Source organism: Epinephelus moara, chromosome 1 (genome assembly GCF_006386435.1).
Source record: "Epinephelus moara isolate mb chromosome 1, YSFRI_EMoa_1.0, whole genome shotgun sequence".
NCBI classification, from domain to species: Eukaryota; Metazoa; Chordata; class Actinopteri; order Perciformes; family Serranidae; genus Epinephelus; species Epinephelus moara.
This window is the reverse complement of record NC_065506.1, coordinates 35,235,557-35,254,031: the sequence shown is the minus strand read 5'-3', so window position 1 is coordinate 35,254,031 and position 18,475 is coordinate 35,235,557.

The window sequence follows — 18,475 nt, the reverse complement described above, 5'->3', positions numbered from 1 at the left end:
ATTCCTCTTGAGGGGCCTAGAGTCATCTTTCAAAAAGGAATCAACTCAGCTGCCTAAATTATACCCCCCCCCCACCCCCTCCTGCCTCACAACAGAGACATGCTAATTTTTTTTAGCACCATATCCTTTGGCTGTGTCTCTTAGAAGCTAAAATGGATGTGATTGTCATCATTGTTGATAATTGATTCTTAAACTGTGGCACTTATTAGTTAGACATTAGATGATAGCGCTCATTCTAAAGTCTGATAACTGAAATTGTGTATGGCTTTATAAGATGGGCCTTTTTCCTGCTGGCAACTCCTCAATAATTTACAGTTTTTCCCAGGTGGGAAATTTGGTATATTTACATTTCTAGAAACAATCTGTACAAACAGCACCACACAGTGGGCCTCATTTATGAAACACACGTACGACAGAAAGCTGGGCGTACGGTCATTTCCACACAGACCTCGGCATTTATTTGTGTGGACATGAGCAGAGGCTTCCATCAGATCTTATGTCAGGTCTCAACTTGTGTACGGAAGTTTGAGTCAGCATGGACTCGTGGTGCAGCATCGTAAATCTAAGTTTAGAATTAATATTAGACCATATTCTGACTGGCATCAAAGTACTTGCAGTAATGCATTACTTTTAACGCTAGTTACAGTTACGCATTACTGCCCAACGTTAGTAGTTACAAGTAAGGCGTTACAGTAATACATTACTTTTTCCAGTAACGAGTAGTGTAACCAATTGCTAATGAAATTTCAGTAATCATATTACAATTACTCCAAACAACTCTTTATAACGTTTCTTTTCACTATGTTTCCATCACTACTGACTTGAAATACAACAGTCACATCAGCTGACTAATTTTCGTAATCGTCGCACTGTGCAGGCACGTCACAAAGCAGCAAGCTAGTTGGAAACGCTGACCTTAGCAGCTGGAAATATTCCCATCACTTTGATTTTGTCGGGAGGAAAGATGACAAGAACACTGTTGCTGCAGGTAGTCTGACTAAAACTCTTTCCACTTTGAAAAACACAACTTCAAACCTCCTGTCTGGAACACCTTGGCCACTATGACCGACAGTACAACAACCTAAAGCTCCAGGAAATACACCCCACCAAATCTGAGCCCTTCTCGGCCACGCTGGTTGGCTGTAGCCCTGCACTGGGTAAACAACAAAAACTGGATTTTAATCGTGGACAGCTGCAGCTACAGAGTAGTAATAAAGCTTGTGGCTGGATATGTGGTGGATGAAATGTTGCTCCCTAAGTGATTCTCCGTCTTTTGGCCAGAGCTTTGGGAAAATACCGGTCTAGCCTTAGCTACACCTACCAGTGATTACCCTGACATTCACACAGAGGCACGCATCTGAATTTTGGGGAAGTATCAATTTCATGGGGTGTAACAGAAAAGTAATATAACGAGTAGTGTAAAGAATAACTGTTGGCAGGGGGTAATAAGTACAGTAATATTTTTTACTTTTGAAAAGAGTTATGTGTAATATATTCCATTTTTAGAGTAACAAGCCCAACACTGTTTGCTGGCACATATTTACTTATTAATTCATCTGATTTTTTTTTTTTTTTTTACACAAAAAAAGCCAAAGCATGATTAATATCATTTATCACTAATAATTAGTAAAAACAAATAAATAACAACAAAAAAAAAGTCTGGTTGGGACACAGGTGGAGCGTCTGCGTCTCCTCTGCCACCTGTAATGCCCAACTATCGGCTTTTACATGAACATTAGAATAATATCAATATTATGTAATACATAGGCTAATATTATTAATATATGTAGGCTATATATCACTGCGATACAGAAAAGAAAGAGACTGTCTTACAGCACAGAACACAGGAAAAAAAACAAAAATAGAAATGTTAACAAAGGAAACACCCCTTAGGCTGAACTGTACACGCAGTGCTGAACCTGTGAGCTGTTTACGAGGACCGGTTGATCTAACACTTCACATATTCCCCTTCATTAGTGAAAGTCAAGATTCACCTGAGAGCAATTCATCAATTCAGGACACATTTACAAAAAAAAGTCTAATAGAAATGTACAGAAAATATATTTAACAGTTTACGACAGCCGGTTCAACCATTTTGCATGTAATGACTATGCAATGAACTCACGCCCAGTAGGGTTAAGCCTATTCAGCAGAGAACCAGAATAATACATTTTCATCAACTTGGCATAAGCAACTGATAATGGAGGAACCAGCAAACAACTGTACATAATCATCTGCATGAATGTGTCAAAGCATTTGCAATTTGTTTAAAAGAATGAGAAACTGCTTTTATGATGTGGACAAGTGACGAGATGATGATGTGGAGGATGAACAAGTAGTTTTGAGAATTTCTGATCTGAAAAATGCACCAAAAGGACCGGGAAAAAAAAGTAATATGCAACATATTTCTAATGTTTGTGTTTGTACTTTAAGTGCTGTCAACTGTGAATTGGGGAAAAACAACAATACTAAAAAACAGCAGAGCTCTTGATGAATATCAATAAGTAGGAGAGATAAAACCCTGCCAGAAGAGTTCTCATAACTCTAACCTTTCTGTCAAACATCAGCGTGGGTGTAATCTACACTTGTGTTCTGACATTTAGTTATTCTCCGAAATGATTTCATTTGTCTGTGAACCAGCTCTGTAACCATATTAAACAAAAAGATGAACTAACTAGTTTATATAATAGTTATATATAAACCCATCTGGGTATGGTTGCCTGTAGATTAAAGATTTTAATGCTTTATTTGCTGAGGCTTTCAGATATCCAACACTTAAATTTGAGCTGATCTTCCAGCAGAATGAGGCTGAATGACATTTTTATGTAAATGCATTAAAAAAAACAACATTTATGAAGATCTGCTGACAGAGAAACTCCAACAGCAGAGGCCAGGTATCACTAGGGGTATTCTGTCAGATGTAATTGAGTGAATTGCCATAAATCCTGCAACACTTGAATGTAACTTTTGTTCTCCGCCACCTGTTAATCCACTCAGCTTATATTGATTGCGCACAGAGTTTTTCTTGCACAGACACACAGAGAAAAAACTGTCAACAAAATCCTCATTGTTTCCCCCGCCCCTTGTTGTGCATTTAGTGCGGTCCGCCCTCTGCTCGCCGGCCTTGCGTTCGCGCATTGTATGAATGGCTGATTGAACCTCTTGACTGCAACCTGCGTGCCCCCACTGGCTTTCTTGAGAGAGCAAGTACAAGTACAAATTGAGATATTATTACTGCTCAATTGAACGCTCAATAAGAGCTGTGGTCATTCATTTGTTGGTTCATTTATTTGTTCAGTTGTGTGTGATATTTTTGAAGGTCTCTCAGTTAGTGAAGAAATCTCTGCACAGCAGCAGGTTTGAATATTATCACTTACTTCTAATTTATTTGTTGTTGTGTAGGGTTTTATTAACCATTGATCAGTGCATTATGTATCCTTAGGCTTTTTGGTAGGTATGTACACCACAGAATCTCTCACACAAGTGTAGGTTGAGTTTAAACCAATGTTTACTTTTAATTAAGTTTATATTTTAATTAAAATTTTGATCTTTACAGTTGTATCTTTACAGGAGTGAACCATTAGAGCTAAATGTTCTGCTATTCAATTGCTAGAAAAAATGTTTGCATTGAACGTCTCTGCAAACCATGCATATGTTACATTTGTCCATTATTTTGTAGTGGATATGTTCCACCCTTATGTTTCTCAATAATGCTGTGGTTAAGGTGTGGTTAGGTTTAAGCAAAGAAACCACTTCGTTATATTTAGGAAAATATATTGTTTGGGCTTAAAACTGCCATGTTTAGTGGCACCAAAGCCGCCTTGAAACGGCATGATGTCTTGGTAAAAAACACCCAGGTTTGGTGGCTCAAACGCTGCTGGGAAATGCCGTGTCATCAATGAAATTAACACCGCCAAGAACCAGCTGATTTGGTGCTACAAACACTTAGGTTTGGTGTATGTCATCTTTCACATGGTCTATACGAAACATTATCTCACGGAAGGATTTAAGGGTTGTTATACTGGATTACATTCAACTGAACAGGTGTACCTATTAAACTGGTAACTCATTTAAATATAGTGGTAACACTCAGTGCAGTAACTGGCACATCAGAAACAGAGGCTTTTTAGTCTAAACTGACTGAACAGTCGCCAGAGCAAAGAGTTAAAAGAAAATGAGCCACATCTGCATCTCCTCTCAATCCCCTCTCATTTTGGAGTGCTTTTTCATTTTGGAAAGGCAATGCAGATGTTCATTCAAGTTGTGGCTCAGAGGCAGTCTCTTTGTAGCATGATTGCTTTCCTCTCAGTAATTAATGTTCCTCTTTTTTTTTTTTTAATGATTTTCTGTTGAAGCTTGGTTTTGGTGTACTGTCCTTATTCGAGCTATGGTGCCTGTTGTTCATGAAAAATCATAGGTTTTGGGGAGGCAAAACGGACAACCAACAATTGGCCTTACTGCCACAAATGTAAATGTCAGGCTCGACAGCACATCATTTTCTGATGTGCTGGCAGGCTTTATGTTAAAACTTTCCACTGTGAGCTTGTTAACTTGTTGATGTTAGAATTCAGTGTCAACAAAATTAAAACACAACACTCCTCTGCTACAGTATGCTTTATTCATAGGATAAACTGTTTTCAGCTCTCTTGCCTTCATCAGGGAGGTCAGACAATGTAAAGTTAGAATGCTAACAGGTTAAATATCAGGATGCCGTCATTATCATGCCTCTCAGCACGCTAATGATCAAAGCACAGCTGAGCCTAAGTGTTGCTAAAGGTGACAAAGTCAGGCTTAAGGACCAGACACATAAAAAAGAGGTGGCGACACGCACAGTTCTAATGTTTTCTACTCTGTGTACAGCTGTAATGCGTTAACGGCCGACTTTCGTCTTGGTGTGTCAAGACCCTTAGACACACATAATCTGAGCAGTCTTGTATCGTGATGTCAAATTGTAAATCCTTTTGATTTTGAAGAACACCAAAGTTTTCTCTCCATGTCTTTCCATCCAGTCAAAACTTCTGTTCTTGGTGCATAACAAGCGTTAGAGCCTCACCATGAGCGTTGTTCCTTTCATGCACTAAGAATGCATGTATGTCATGGATGCAACCTTACCCGTTGGATGCGGTGCCTCTTAGCAAATTATAATTAATAAGCTATGTCTGCTCTGTGGGTTTCGAGGTTATAATAAGAGTGTCTTTTCTAAAAGCTGAAAGGCACATTGCAGCTGCGTGCCCACTTGAGACATCTCATCAGGTGTCATGCATTGAGATCGAACAGGTAAGCAGCAGCCCCACATGGCTCACTTCCTGTCATCGCTGCATCTCTGGCCCATCCACCCCCAGCCCTGCTGTCTAGCATGGTAATACATATCACTGCCTGGAGCACACTCCTACACTTGAGATGAAAAACATCTCGTCAGATACACGTATGGTAATCTAGATTCAATAGTTAAGCATCCTCACACACACATTCAGCAGACAAGAAACAGACCTTATAGGAGTTAGACAAAAGCACTACTCGCACACTCTGTGATCAGATCTTACCTGCTTTTAACAGGCAATATCCATCCAGTTCTGTCACTGCACCAACACCGCCCCCACACCTCTCCTCTCGCTCGCTTGTTTCTGAGAGACAGAAGTCAGGTAACCAGACGGCACCGGCTGCATTACAGCCTTTTTAATTCAAATCGGATTTACGGAATTGTTGAAATTGACAAGATGCAATGAAGCCCGAGCTTATGACGTAGGCTGGTGTTTCTCAGCTATATGACAATTCAGGTTTCATTACATTTAACACACACACACACACACACACACACACACACACACACACACACACACACACACACACTGAGTATTCTGCTGATTTCTGCTTTTCTATCTTAAGAACTGAACTGAACATTTATTTCAGGAAATACTTGAGACACATGTCACATTACAGTACTGAAAATATACAGTCTTTTGTGTGTTTCATAGTTCAACAGAATGAAGCAGTTAATTGTAAAACAGTCTGTTAACACCAAAGAGACAGATTGTTATTATTGAATCTACCATTTCACTGGTATTTTTACCCACCGAACACTCATAAAAAATTTGTTTTAGCAATGCAGTGATTCCACAGGCCCAGACTGATAAACAATAAACAAACAAATTAATTAACAGATTAATGAATGAACAGCTTGCACTCCCCTCTGGAAACAGGAGCAAACTTTGGTAATCTGCCTGTGAGTTCATTAAAAGAACAAGTCAAAATGTAGCCTTCACATATTGTGAGATGTCTTCACCCAACAGCATATGAAGTCGTTTTGGGTATGAATTTGTGTGCATCCATCAGCTACAATGTGAAAACACGAGAGACACAAAAGGACACCTCCAGAAGTCCTGTGTCCATGCATTGACAGTTTAGAGCCAAGTCAGATCCATGGTGGGACCCCTGACCTGAGACATGGACACAGGACCACAGGGGTACCGGAACATCCCATGGATGCTTGATTGGATTTAAGTGCCATTTCATAAGCAACTGGACTTGCTTGAGGACGTGATGAACGGCTCAAGGCATCCAAATTCCCCAGATCCCAATCAGATCGATCACCCGGGGTTTTGCTGGTACCCAAACCTTACAACCTACAGGACTCAAAGGATTCACCGCCAACATCCTGGTGCAAGACACAACAGGACACTTTCAAAAGTCCTGTGTCTATGCCATGGCAGGTTAGAGCCAAGTCAAATCCACGGTGGGACCCTGACCTGAGGCATGGACAAAGGACCTCTGGGGTACCGGAATGTCCCACAGATGCTTGATCAGATTTTAAGTGCTATATCATAGGCAACTAGACTTAATTGAGTTTCTCTGAGATGTTTCACCTCTCATCAATAGGCTTCTTATGTTCTAATGGACTGTTGTGGAGTAGCAGGCTTTCTGTTAGAACTAAAGCCTCTTGGCTGAGAGGTGAAATGTCTTCAAGAAACTCAAGCAAGTCCAACAAAATAGCACTTAAGATTACCATGACTTGGATGACTGACGCCGGATTTCCACTGGATGCGCGTCCATTGCGGAACGGCAGCGCTGGTTATCCGCTGCGTGCTCCGCCGTCCGTCAATACCCACTGGCTGCGTTTGCTGTGCGGAGCGGTGCAGCTCCGCCAGAAGACATATTGGTGCACCTCCATGATTAATATCTCCTCGTCCACAGTGTCAACGGGGTGAAATGACGTCTGAAAGCCTCTGACCTGTTGACTTCAGGCCTGCCTCTGCCCATTATGACGTTTTCAAGGTGTAGTGCAGGGAAATATGATCACTGTGTATTTTATTTTGAAAATTAACTGGATGTTTTATTTTGTTTCTGTGCACGACTTCCTGCCCCGCACGATCTGCTCTGTGCTAAATTGCTGCGTTGTGCTCCGGCGTCCGGCAATAATAGAAGTCCTGCGTAACTGTTGCGGGGGGCTCCGGAGTGCCGCAGCTGTGACGGAGCCGGAACGCAGCACAGCCACAGCCGGTGGAAACACACACATTGGCTAGAATTGAATCCTATGGGCTCCGCTGCCGTGCCGGAGCGGAGACCCAACCAATACGCATCTGATGGAAATAGGCCGTGAGAATCTTCACCAACATCTCGGTTGGATTGTGATCTAGTGAAGTTGGAGGCCAGGTTGATGCGTTAGGGTCTTTGTCATGTTCCTCAGGCCATTCCTTAGCCTTTGCGATGAGGGTTTGAACTGATTTTGCAAGTGTTTGAGTGGGTGGTGAGTATCAGGTAGCATTAATATGAATGCCACGACCCAGGGTTTCCCAGCAGAACTTAAATTGTAATGACATGATCAATGTAATTTGCTTCACTTGTCAGTGGTTTGAATGTTTTGGCTGATGGGTGTATGTGCTTTTATTATACTGTTAATGTGCAATGAGTGAACCAAATGTGAGTATGTTTTATATGATCACCTGTGCTGTGGTGCCAGGTGTTAGCATCTGCTCTGTAAAGTTTAAAAAAAATGGTTGCACTCTATGGAATACATCAAGACAGGGCTGCCATCTTCTCGACACCCTGCTTGCTTCCTCACTTTCTGCTTTGTTGACTGCTTAACCAAACAGCTGATGTGAATCAAGTAGTGCATTCTTGTCAAAGCACTGCTGCTAAATTGGCACACTGAGACTGGGAGCTTTTAACAGCCAGACATGCTCACATTGGAGGGTGAACTCACCCACTGTAAAAATATTCTTTAATTTTATTTTTTCAGAATTAATAACAAAGAACTCTTACCACTATAAAGTTATGGGAAAATGGGGTTAGCCTGATAACAAAGTGAATGTAACAATCTGAGCCAAGCTCCTGGGATGTAGTCGACTTTTTTCACCCTGCTTTGTATTTTCAGAGGCAGGTGAGTTCTTGTCAGAGTGCAGCATATATCTCTTGTGCATTAATATTCAACATCAATAAGTGAACACACGAGTCTTCTATCTTGTTATCAAAGTCAATTATTAGGTTCAGGATGTCAGCCCGCTTTTTGTAAACTAAGACGTTCGATGAAATGGAGCACTGAGGGGATTTCATAAAGCCAGAGACAAGGCCAAGCAAGGAGTTCTTGTCTGAATGAAAAATGGGATTGCTTTGTGTTTGTCCCTAGGCTTGTGTACCAATAACTTCAAAACATGAGAGATACGGTAAATATAGCTGCTCCCCAAACTGCCTTTTTTGAGTAACCAAAGAGGGAAAACCACAATAAAACACTGGAGCAAACATGCCGTGAGATGTTTTATTCATTCATTTAAGCCATCAGCAGCTTAGCGCTGAGACAACATCAAAGTTGGATACAAGGATACAATATATGAAACAGAATCTAAACAAGTTGTGTTTGGTGGTGGCCTGGTAGATTGCACAAATGTTGTATCTGCCCATCAACTTATTTCAGTGGAGTCTGTGCTGTGAATGACATATTTTTCTTTCTATCTTTCCCTTAAAACCGCCAGTCACCCCTGGCAAAACTGCAGGCGTGAGCCTCAGTTGCCGTGAACTGAGCATTGCTGGAATCACACCCCACTGTGGCTGCAAACATTACACCGGGTTTCACACCCCCAGATTCGCAGCTGCATGCTGCTCTTGCTTTGATGTTTTCCATTAACAGCGCTTGTTTCCTGAATAAGTAACACTTCATGCTTGCACGTGAATAAAAATAAAGCATTGCGCATACTGTATGCCCTTTCAGTTTAATAATCACTGTGTTGTTTTTGCAGAGGGTGATTAAAATAAAACCTTCAAATTTGCTGTCATGCTGGTTCAGGTGAATATCACAAAAAAACCTTAAAATTCTGAAAAATTAGACCCTGACTGTGTCTGCCTTATTCAGTGATCAGCACACACTGAATAATGGGGTTTCTACTGGAACATGTTTACATGCTTTAATATTCAAGAACACATTTTTCTCATGCTGTCTGCCTGAACATACCAGTATTCACCCTCAGTCTGAAACCCACCTCTGCCTTTAAAAGCCCCCTCCTGATAAAGCCCAGTCTGCCCCAACTGGTCAGGGTTTCCTGGTTTTCCACATCTGTGCTCTGAATCGTCATGACAGTAATGACAGTAATGTCACCAAAGAGGCAGTTTCTAACTTTATATAGTATTGTTATGACATCATAACTTTAGAAAGGTCTTGACAGCTCATTGTAAAGGCACAGCTTTGGAATACACACTCTGCATTTCTTGGTGGATTGAATGTTTTGATACCGTCACAGTAACTTGCTTTATAATAAAAAAAGACATGGAAATCGGACATTTAACAACATGAGATCTTTAATGTCTCACACATTAAGGCAGCTGCTTAGATTAGTTTTATATGCAGTAAACATGTGGAAAAAGTACTTTGTTTTTGACCACTAGTAGTGCTATGGAGCAATACTTTTGAGAGTGGGTCCTGTTTTTTATATCATGTACACACACACACACACACACACANGTGTATTCAGGTCGACGTCCCCACCGAGATAGAAAAACAAGTACACACACACACACACACACACACACACACACACACACACACACACAAGCACACACATGATACCATTTCTGCTACTTGTTTTTGTGTTATTCAACCGGTCGACTTTTGGTAGCGGCAGCCTGCAAGAAAATGTGGCACCATGCAAATAAAGGCGAGAATAAAGAACTCTGCAAGCTAGTATATATAAATTTAAAGCAGTGGTTTCAAACTTTTTTTGCCCAAGGTACACCCAAGGGCAAGCCCAGCTTAGTTTTATATTAGTGGGGTAGTTGTATATTAGTTGTTAATACATTTGGGAATTTGTTGAAATAATATATGAGTTAAAAGAAGAAATGTAAGAAAGGGGTAGGGACATGTAAGTTTTACTTTTACCTACACCTTTTTGGACACTGTTATCTTTGTCTAGTTTGTTTTTTATTATGTTTCATTTTTTGGTTCAAAATAAAGTCATTTATTCATTCATTCAAATCTCAAGGCAAACCTGTATTTATATATGTGCACAATAGCTTCTATAACGTGTGTTATCACAACATAAGACAAATAAGAAAAAAGAAAGATAAAGGTAGAAGACCTCCTTGTAGGGAAGGAGGGAGGGAGGGTGGATGTGTCACGCAAGCACAGGACTTCGACCCAGGAAACTTGTGTTTGTGGCCCGAAGTCAACTTATACTTCTTTTAATGACAGCGACTCACAGTATACTAGAATGTGTAGCGTACCCTAGAGACATCTGTCATGTGACATATGGGACATTACGTTAGTAACAAAAGTACTTATTTTAAGGCAAACCACCTAGCTCTGTTGTTTAAATCTAACTCTGAAGTTTTAAAGCATAATGGTGACCCTTTCATAACATTAAGGACCTCTTTAAAACTGCAGTCATTAGGACAGTAAAATAAATCGTTTTGGAAGTCAATGTAAATCGACCTATTCTGTCATTTAGGTATGGAGAAGCGTTGATTTTATAAATAAGAAAATGCATTTGACATGTCTTTCAGCCCTCAAGAATACTATGATATGATATATATATATATATATATCTATGTAGTATAATATGTTGCTTTTTGGTAGAAAACACCAAATATAAACATAACTTTGTTGCCAAGAAAAATCCACAGGGTACCTTTAATTGGCTTCATGGCAGTTGACAGAAGGCCATACATCAAACCTGGCAGAGCACATTACATAGACCTGAGCTTGGTAGATATAATGTGTGAATAGCGACCCTCAAGCTTAATGGTTAAGAATCAGTAAAGAATTCATTATTCAAGCCTGATGACTGCTACTGTGGTACTTTACTTTCTGAAGAGCACGCCACTCATACAGTTGTTAAAATCAGCATGCACAGTCTCTAATGGCTCAATGTTGCATGTATGTACAGTGGATGCAAGAGCTAAATTGCATGACAATGACATTGTATTATGGGGGCACAGAGGAGAAAATTGGTGCCATATTGCTGCATGTCTAGAGCCAAGTGGACCGTAATATAATATTAGTTTTATGGCCTTTCTCTTAGAAGTGATTACTATATAATGTACAGCACATTTATTATGCAAAATGTATGCATACAGTAATATTCTACAGCCCCATGTAAAAGAACAGTTGGTGTGTTTGTGTGTGTGTGTGTGGTTTCAGAGTGCCTCTGCTCTCCGTCTGTATCATCGACATTAACATTATGCTTTATGCACTTTTTGGCTTTTAGTGTGAGGTAGGAGAAGAGAGCTTTAGGGTACGTAGGTTAATTTAGTTTCCTTACAAAATGTGAGCGCCTTAGTCTTTAACATTTAATCCAAAGGGAGGTATTTTTCAAGAAGCCAAAAGGGTGTGTGAAGGGTAATAAATCCCCGGCTCGACTCTCCAGAGCCTCGCAGAGGTTTCAACACATGCTAAAAACCCGGGCCCTGGGCTATATTGTGAGAGAAATAGTGGGTATACTGCTCACCTGAATAATGCACAAGGTTAGAAGGTCATGATGGAATTTCCATTTCTATAAAATTTAAGAGAGAGGCAAGGTGGGAAAAAGGTCCAATGCAATTACTTTAATTCATAACACTACGGAACCATGCTAATTACTTGATGTATTAATAACTGCCCTTGCTGGTGTAACTCAAGGCCTCCGCTGCCTTTCCATCTTTAAAATTCAACCTATTAAAAAGTGATGAATTACTCAACTTGTTTTTCTACTCTGACAGATCATCTCAATGGTTATCATGGTGTTTTAGTCTGAAATGTTGCTCTTTCAAGCCAGTAGAGGTAATGGGGTTATGATTTTACAAACACACCACATCTCTTGCAGTGACAGCAGTCCTCAGACTCTAGAAGGGCAACAGAGGTCATGGACAAAAGAGTTAAGGTACTTATCCATAGACAGTGTATTACCTACAGTAGATGGCAGTCAGCACGCCCCCTGTTTAGAGAAGCTGAGTTCCACAATGGTAGCAAGCAATGTACTGCTGTGGATGGGGGTTAGCAGGTAGCAGGTATTTAAGCTACCTAAAAAAAGGCCTTCCCCACCAGAAAAAATCTGTATCAGTCTAAGTGGACGCTATATGAGAATATTTTAACAGCTTTTGTCTTGCAGTCAGACAGCCCATTCCTTTGGCGCAACCTTTTCTCACCCATAGAACCTCAGTGTTCCTACCCATAAGCGCAACAGGGCCACGAACTTCAGCTGTTTGGGTCAGGAAGTGCTGTTCTGTGATCAAACTGAAACAAAAGTTAACGTTTGTAAAGATCTCAAAGATAGTGCGTGCTTCTGTTTTTCTGGAATGTTCAAACAAAAAATTATAACAGCTGTAGGTGGTTGCACTGAATTTACAGTACATATCAACCAACCCGGTCTCAATCCGAAGTCATCGAAATCCGGCTCTTGGGCAGTGACTTGCGGCGTCAGACAGCGACGAAAAATCCCATCCTTTAACGTTGGCGTGATCCTCGGCCAGTCACCATTATAGTTTAATGGTGGTGTCAGGGGAAACACGGCGGGACAAGAAATAAAATAAGGCAGCCAAAGTCCGAGTGGGGTGGGCGGTATGGTTGATGGATGCATCCAAGAAACTCAAACTTTCACCCAGGAGAGCGGTGTTCGCGTTCCGTGAGATTGTAAAGCCAAACCCTGTTCTTTTTTCCTTAACCTAACCACGTGCTTTTTTTTTGTGTCAACACTCAATCTGCAAGACTGAGACAACTCTTGCTGAACACTTGCTGAGGAGCACTGCTGTACCCAGCCATCAGGTCAAATTACAGTAAATACCCACAAATAATTGAAGCGACCACTAAAGTGTGAAGCGCTGCCATCCTCTGATTCAGAAAGATCCTCAAGTCCCACTCATGGCAGCAGCAGCTCTCTAGGTCTGTAGGCAGGAGGTCACAGTTTTCACTGTTAACCTTGTGCTCTTTCTGGACCTTCAGTTTCCACAGAAGTTTCTAGTCTTACTCTCTTTTTCAGCTTGTTCAGTCTTAAGTTCTTCTTCGCCATACTTAATAAAGGTATCCTCGTTTCTCTACAGTTAACAGCATTTTTCATCACTGTCATAATCACTCTTTTATTTTCATGTATTTGTTGTCTCTTCCATTAACTGCTGACCGTCTGACCCAAACAGCTGACCTGCGGCATACAGTGCGTGGCCCAGTCGTGCTTATGTGTAGGAGTACAGAAGTTTTACAGTTGAGAAAATGCAGTGCCAAAGGAAGGGGCTGTCTGACGGCAACGTAAAGTGGTGAACATTTTCTACATACAGCTTCCACTTAGACTGATATAAATCTTTTAGGTAGACCTTTTTTAGGCTTTAAGTGGCTAAAATATTTTTTATGCAAGACCTCTATCCACAGCAATACATTGCTTCACTTCTGTGGTGGCACTCCCGTCTGCTTCTCCAAACAGGGAGCAGGTAACTTTTCATTAGCTCTCCATTATGAATAATGACAAAGGGTTTTCCTCAGACATGTGCACAACATTTCATGCAACCCCACATTAAACTGTAGAGAGATCTAACCACATAAACACCCATTACGCAGAGTGTTACACAGTCTTACCGGGACAGTACTTCGGGTGATGAATATCCCTTTAGTATAGTGTAACTGTGCTTTGGGTGCATATTAACTTAAATAATCTAAGTGAATACTATCCTCTGCATCAGTGCCTGAGTCCCTGTAGGCCATTCAAAGAATGGGGCAGCCAAGGACACAGAATACATGGCACAAGGGAGACGTTTCATATGTTCTTTCAAGCTTTGAATGATAGTAGGTTGTGTGACAAGAGCAATATGAATATCTGGCAGAAAGACATTTCCGCAAGACTTCAGACTCTCTCGAGAGTCCTTCTTTGTTGTTATTGTGTAAGATGCACTGCCAGGAAAGGTATTGTATAGGACCAGTAATTTTAATGACACCTTTGCTGTGAATTCATTGCTTTGACTCCATGAACATAGAAAACTGCTGCATTTAGGTAATACAGAGATAAAAAGTTTAGAACACGCTGCTGATAAAAGATATTAATAACTCAAATGATGTTTATTTTCCTCAACGTGTCTTCTCACTAAGCCTCCGCTGCCTCTTCAAGTGGTTTTCAGCTCACGTAGACGCAAATCAGACATTTTCTGAAGTTTATTATATTATCAGGGCACACAGTCTGACCTTGATGTTTCCTTGGAACATTTAACCAACCCCAAGGTGGCTATTATTGTGATGAATATTCTGCACTACTGACAGCACCATGGGTTATTTATTTACGCAGCGAGAGGTAGCTCGCTACCTCTCCATGACCTCACGCTGTGTCTTCCTCCCTCATTTGTCAACCCGCACCTCCTCTGGTGGCCATGCAGCTCCAACAAAGTGAGGGCCGTGAACATAACATGCAAGTGAGCCAGGTAGTTGATATTTAAACAAACAAATAAACAAAGAGTAAGCTGATGCAGCAAATTACTCTCACACATCTTGATGTTGTTCAGTTTTTGCTTGCCAGTGTGTGATGTTAAAAAATATGGGTCCTGATGTTTGGGTTTCCCTACATTTAAAACAACTTGCAACACCATAATGCAACGTTTTACCTTAAGTAACAGCTTCAACACCATTTAGTTGGTACACTTACTTGTTATAGACAGAATAGTGTCTCTGTTATTCTCCCTCTGCACCCCGAATGCCTGTTCTTACACTATGTTACTTAAGTGAGCGGGCAGGATCTCCTGGGAGAAGTGTGTAAACCTTTACCCCACTATCTAATTCGGCTGTTTGGTTGTATTTTGTTTTATTTTTGTCAATGCTTTATCTGTAAGTGCATGATTCCGCTGTTGTTGTTTTTTGATGATATGTATGCTGACAGTTTGAAATAAAGATTAAAGACGAAGCTAGCTCAGTGTATTTAGTCAAGGCATTATTACAGAGGTGAGGAGACTGAAGAAGACATTGATGGGGGAAGGAAACGAGATAAAAAGAGTAATACGAGCAGCCTGTTTCTGTTGAGACACGTGAAATATTTGTGGCTGGACGGATATTTACAAGGTGGAAGTACGGGTCCTCTTCCAGAGGCCGGGGAGTTTGAAGGTTCTGTGCAGTCTCTTAGCTGTTCCTGGGACTGCAGTCTTCTAGACAGTAGTCTCACTCACCAGACCTTTCTCAAGAAAAGAAAGGTCTGGCTGCGCCGACTCTCACTTTAAGATTGGAGAAAAAATGCCCCGGATTTCTTTCAACCAATCACAATCATTCTTGGTGGTGCCACAGCAACGGTGCGCTTGCAAAAATATTGCCGGGGAGAAACAGGTTTTGGTGTAACACGCCCACAAAAATATCGCCTACAGGACGCGAACCATGGCAGAAAAATGGCTACATCCCTGCAAGATCAAACACCGCAAAAGTTAGTAAAGGACGTGTTGAAAACTGCTACACAACCGGAAGTGGTAGGGCGGGACTTCAGTGGGTGGCTCGTTCCGCCCAATGAGAGGCTGATCTATGCAGCGAACTTCCGCCCACTCAGACTATCTAGACAGAGACCTCAGTTTTTGTACCTGGAATCTGCTGGAGCCACTCTCCTTGTTTAGGGGTCACAACCCCAAGTGCTCGATTACCACTGCCGCCACTGTCGCCTTTACTCCTCACATCTTTTCTAGCTCCTCTTTCAGCCCTTGATATTTTTTGAGCTTCTTGTGTTCCTTCTTCCTGATGTTCCTGTCACTTGGGATTGCTACATCTATCACCACTGCCTTCTTCTGTTGTTCGCCGATCAACACGATGTCCAGTTGGTTAGCCAGCACCAGTTTGTCAGTCTGGATCTGGAAGTCTCACAGGATCTTAGCTCGGTCATTCTAAACCACCTTAGAATAGGCTGACCAAACGTCCTCTTTTGCCCGGACATGTCCACTTTTCACATCCCGTCCGGGGGTTTTTTATAAACTGATGATAATGTCCGGTTTTCCGTGTGTTTGTGTGTGTGTGTTAGAGTGCGGCATGGGCCGCATATTTCTGTCCGAACCCGAACCGAGCCCGACATTATTTAATGACCAAACCACTGAGTTTGTGTCACACAGTTGTTACGGTTACAGGCTATTTAACAGGCCGGGCGTGCTCAGCGGAGAGTGAGACCTCCGTGTTTGAGACGGGAGCAGGAGGCGGGAGCTCCGACGCTTCCAGTGAGAGGAGAGGGAGAAATAAAACAAAATAAGTTAAAATAGGAAAAACCTGTCTCCCTCTTTTATTTTATTTTCAGCGTTTAATCAAGGCGGAGGCGGGTGGCTGGAGGTCCGAGACTTCCAGCGAGGGGAGAGGTAGAAACAAACAGCCAATGTGTGTCTGTGTGTGTTATGTTCAGGTGTTGTCACGTAAATAACAGTGCCCAAGCAATAAACAGGACAGACAATAGGATTTTATTTATTTTTACACTACATTTTCACTGAAAGCTGACCGAATCCGACCCGAGCCCGAATACAATTTATAGCTACATTTTTGACCAAACCCGGCCCGACCTGTCGGGTACCGTCGGGCTTGGATCGCCACGCTCTAGTGTGTGTATGTGTCTATCTGAATTTCTGTCTTTGAGAGATATAATTATATTAAAATGATAAGGCATCTTTGAGTAAGCTGCGAGTATCATTTAAGTAGGCTATGTCGTGGCCGGCCGAATGTCCTCTTTTTTGTAAATCAAAATATGGTCACCCTACCTTAGAAGGTGTCTTCCATTGTAACCTTGGGACTTCCAGCTCATACTCAGTGCAGATGTTCCTGTACACTATGCAGCCACTTGGTTATGGCGTTCCCCTTGCCGTAGCATGTTTGTTGTACCACCAGTCTCTAGTTGTGATAGCAGTTGCTGTTTGTGAATGTTGGAACACTGGGCTAGGAGTTGTGTCTTTGTCAGCCTAGATGTTTGGTTTTGGAGCATCCATACATCCAGCTATGTCTTCTTCCAGTGGCCCATTTCTCATCAGGTTGCCCTGGCTCCGCAACACCTGACCCAGGCAACGTCCAAGCAACGTCCAAGCTGGTATGGCTATTGCTCTGACTATTTCTTATTCTGAGGTAGGCTAGCAGCATTAAGGACCTTGCCTAAGGGTCCAGACAGGATATATGGTACCTCGCCCTGACCGGGATTCGAACCCCGAAGTCAGTAGCCTTGCCCACTGAACTATCCAGCTCCATATATAGCTTTATATATATCAATCATTTTTTTTAACATGATGAGGAAACATTGTTAATTAGGTCACATCTGCAAAATGCTCAGTGACATATTTGTTTATATACAGTACCCATTCTTGCAATACAATATGTGCATATAGCAAGTGAGGCATTCCAGCATTATTCAGCTTGTTAAATGGTTGTGTTTAGGCATTCAATGCACTTGTTGAAGGCTAGGAAAAGATCATGGTCTTGGTTAAATATTGAAAAAGTCAACAGCGACTTAAAGTGCAAGGCAGGAAGTGTTTACTCTATAAATATTTAATCAAAATGACAATCTTCCCCTTAGCTTAACCCAAGTGCTTCTGTTGCCTAAACCTATCAGCAGATGGGATTCAGGATGCAAACTCAGGTCTCTTGTGCCACAGTCCTGCACTTTCAAAGCCTACCATCCACCCAGACAACCTACCAGTATCTATGATTTATGCGTAGTACTTCCTCCACTGGAAGAAATTGCTGCCACTAAACGTTGGCAAAACAAATTAGTGGTATGTAAATGTAATTTCTGTGAGACAGAGGTGCATTGGGAAGACATGTATATGATTACATTTGTAAGTTTAAAACTTTTCCAGCCCAAGTTATTCCCTGAACTCCTCTTGGGTTGCCTGTCTGTGTTCAGCCTTAATACTTCTAGTCTAAAAGTCAGTAATTTAAACATCAAACTAGAATCACTTATATTATCATCAACATCACACCAAAACAGTTTGTGCAATTGCGTAAAAGAATAATTAGAAAAAGAAACGATTGCTGCTCTTAAAAGGCTTAAAGTTTAAGCACAGAAAATACTGCAATACAGGAACCTAGAAACATCACAAGATATAA